This window comes from Euphorbia lathyris, chromosome 2, assembly GCF_963576675.1.
Source record: "Euphorbia lathyris chromosome 2, ddEupLath1.1, whole genome shotgun sequence".
Classification (NCBI taxonomy): Eukaryota; Viridiplantae; Streptophyta; class Magnoliopsida; order Malpighiales; family Euphorbiaceae; genus Euphorbia; species Euphorbia lathyris.
The window spans coordinates 66,188,289-66,192,161 of NC_088911.1; the positions used below are offsets into that span (position 1 = coordinate 66,188,289).

At 46.9% G+C, this 3,873-nt stretch overlaps 1 long non-coding RNA gene across 1 annotated transcript; it reads right to left on the bottom strand.

Moving 5' to 3' along the window:
- Positions 1–328: 328 nt before the first annotated feature.
- LOC136217011 (uncharacterized) lies at positions 329–1,948 on the bottom strand. The gene is made up of 5 exons (XR_010683424.1): positions 1,757–1,948; positions 1,518–1,682; positions 1,058–1,453; positions 624–986; positions 329–526 (listed from the first exon to the last, which is right to left on the bottom strand). It is a non-coding gene; the product is annotated as an uncharacterized lncRNA (long non-coding RNA).
- Between the last annotated feature and the right edge of the window lie 1,925 nt (positions 1,949–3,873).

Consider the following 3,873-nt stretch of genomic DNA (forward strand, 5'->3'; position numbering starts at 1 on the left):
GATCCTGGTAACAGTGGTTACGTCTTGAGCAATTACAAAAATAATATATAATTGGCTAAGTATTTCTATTGTTTGTAAATAAATAAAGGCATGAATATATTCGAAGAGAATGATTGGAATTATTATGATTGACTGAATGCATTGTATTATAAATCATGAGTTATACATTTCCTATCGCTACCAAATAAAAGCCTATACCTATATCCACCCCTCTCCCTACATACAATTTATACATCGGGGTGATACTAATAAAAAGAAAGCTACAAGACATGATAATCATAGGCCCATCAAGGAGGAAACTGAACAAAGTCCCAGAAGTCCTCAAAGCCCCTCATGTGGAAGCCCGCTGCGCAGCTAAGGCTTCCTCGGCAGTCCGACATCCCTCCTCAGCAACATGGCGGCCCTCTGTCTCAATCCGCATCCTCTTCGCCCAGTTGGCATCCCTCTCTCGGTAGACGTGCCCGACCCGAGCATCGGCATCCCGCTGTAACTCGCTGACTCTCTGATCGACAGCCTGAATATCGCTCTGCAAATAAATAAAAAGAAAAAAACATAAGTTATACATACATATGTGCATCACATGCATACATTTCACTAGACTGTAACATAATAAGAATACTCACTAGGTGGCTGGCACAACGCAAGTTGAGCTGCTCTCAGAAATAATCAGATAATCCCACAAAGTCGGTGCAAGTCTCCCTCGAGGTATGGAGGGCATCAGGGGGATCAAACGGCACCATTGAGGTAAAAACCGGAGGGGCAATCTCAACGCCAGAGTAGGCCACGCCCGCCTCGCCATAACGGATCACCAAGTACTTTCTCCCAGAAGTAGGGAAGGGTACGCCTAGGAAGAGATGCTCTGGTCGAGCAGCGCCTGAAGACTCGCCTGCGTAGTAGGAAGGCTCGCCCGCCGGGGATGCTCCGGACGTCCGGGCCCGTGTATTGTCAAAGAAGTCCGACGTCCGAGCGCTCCTCAAAGAACCCTCCTGCAAACAAAAGCAAAATAAACACATCCAACCATCTCACGAATAAAGAATAAGCAAAATCGAGTACTCACCGGAACCACCTCGAGGCCGAAGACCCCAGCAACAGCTGCCGCTGAGAACACGTCCGCCACAGGATCAACATCCATCACGACCTCGAGTGGGACTATCGGAGTCAGAAGCATCGACGAATACGGAGCTCGATCCCTCGCACGGGCCCATACACCCTGAGGCACTAAGCGGCTGACAAGGTCACGACGTATCCTCCGTAAGGGCATAGTCCTCACCGCAAACATAGAGACGGGGATCTCACCTGGAGTCCAATAAAAGACATCGGCCCCAGTAAAGCTCCGATCACCTAAATACCACGCCCGCACACATGGTCCGGTAAGCACACACTGCTGCCTCTAGATGCGGGTGACGTGTGCATACTCGGGGCCGAAATCAAGGTCATCCCATCCAAAAGATATCTAAAAGCATAAAGAGAATCAGACAAGAACAAGTAAGAATCTAGAGCAATCAGGAGACACTCACCTGCCCTAAGCTCCGTGTGTCGATCCAAGATAATGATCGTGCCACTGACGGCCCCGCCTCGTCGCTCAAAGCGAAATCCCTCCACCTCATCATAAGCGGAAGCGGAGCTCCGCGCTGACTACTCCCACGGACGCTAGGGAGAATCCTCCTCTCATAGGCCCAAACCTGCTCACAAAAACCTGTGTCAGAAAAAGAAGACCAAAAGAGAATAAAAGACAATCTAGTTGCGGAAAACGCACCAGGAGGGCGAAGGTATAGCCGCCAAAATCCTTACGCACGCGGCAAGTCAGGTCCAGAAATCGATACAAATACACCAGGCCGGCCCCGGCCCAATCGAAGAATGACACCGCATCTAAGTCCATGAAGGCCTGGACGAGACCTGCATGCACGGTCCCGCTCCGGGTGCGAAAGATCGTCTCGCCAAGAGCATAAAAAAGGAAACTATGAGTAGCCCTGTCCGTATCATCTCTACCACAAAAGTCTCGCTGACTCAACAGTCCAAAGGTGGTAATAAACTTTGCGGGAGTAGAGTTGATGCCCGTGTAAACTCTAGGACCGAGCAGGGCGTCCATCTCGCCAGGGTCAACCTCAAGACGCACCATATCGAAGCAAAAGAGGACCGACACGTCGCTACCCCGTAGTGCGATCAGCAAAGAGAAGTCCCTGGGCGAGATCGTCATCTCCCTAAACGGAAGGTGAAATGTGTGGGTTGAAACTACACCCTCTCGTAGAGGGCTCGCAGAGCGCACCTGTCGCACACGCCGTTGGCGCGGGGTAGCGCCAGAATAAAAGGCTCGAAGCCCAACTCCCGCACACGGCCTCTCACCGCCGTAGGAAGCAAAGCGAACCAAGAGTGGATGCCCTCGGTGGATCCTGATATGATGATAGACTAGGAAGAGATAGTACAAATAAGAGCGGGGCTTAACTAAGGTCGTTATCCTTTAGGAGTTTCACTTCCATGTACGTCTAATAGTGGTTTAGTTTAATGGGTTATTCTTTAGTTTCTACACAATTACTATTCTTTAAAGTTTTTATTCTCACGAGCATTCACGTGAAATTTAACTTAATTCATTATTCTTTAAAATTCTTGTCCGTAGGATCATTCGTATATGATTCAACTCAATTCATTATTCTTTGGCCTTCCACTCGCCCGCGTGCTTGCAAGGAGCTTAATCCGATTCAAAATTTCGATGAAGGTTGTTTAGTATTATTCACGTCATTTTTACTATTCACGTGCAATATTCACATTTTTACTATTCACGTGCTCTATTCACGTTTTTACTATTCACGTGCACTATTCATGTTTTTACTATTCACGTGCACTATTCACGTTTTTACTATTCACGCTGTTTTTACTATTCACGTGTTTAAAAGTTCACATTTTGTCCAAAAATCATAAAGTGTTGTTCACATGCATAAAACATTCGCGTTTTCTAGCTAAAGGGCTCATAAGCGGTTTAAATGTTAGCATGCAAATAACGTGCAAACGGGGTTGCTAAAACCTAAAAGTCTTGACATAAAAAGAAAAGGAAGGCAAAGAGGTACTTACCCGATTTATGTTGGTCCTACTAAGATGAGAGCCGGGGTTCTGGAAGGGAACGACGCTTGACAAATCCTCGAAGACCACCTTCATACCCTTTGTGCCATCGTATTTGCTCGACGCCATCGCAAAAACGCTCAAATGTTAGTGAGAGAGAGGAGAAGAGAGAAGGTGTGGGGTTGAAATGAGCCCTCACCATCCTTTTATAAGGGTAAAAAATGGCATTATTATAATAAGGGAAAAAGGTACGATGTGACATAAAGGTGAAAAATAAATAAATAATTACCAAGTGCATAAATCTCCGATTCGCAGTCCGTTTCAGCCTGCGTTTTTGCTGAGCAGTAACTATCGACCAGGGAGACAACTCCAGACGATAGTCAAAATTACAGAATAGTGGCACCAGTCAAAATACAGACAACAGTCAACAGGAAAATAATTTTTAGCTTGAGAAGGCTCCAAACGAAGAGATAAGTCATTTCTATCGACGGCTTCAGTACACGAGACAGTAACTCCAGTCAAAATGCAGACGACAGTAGGTCGAAATGCAAAATCGCTAGAAAGAGCCACTTACCTGCGATCGATTTAGAGATTAGGGTCGCTAGAAAGAGCCACTTACCTACGGTCGATGTAGAGACTAGGGTCGCTAGAAAGAGCCACTTACCTGCGGCCGATGTAGAGACTAGGGTCGCTAGAAAGAGCCACTTACATGCGGTCGATGTAGAGATTAGGATCGCTAGAAAGAGCCACTTACCCGCGGTCGATGTAGAGACTAGGGTCGCTAGAAAGAGCCACTTACCTGCGGTCGATGTAGAGACT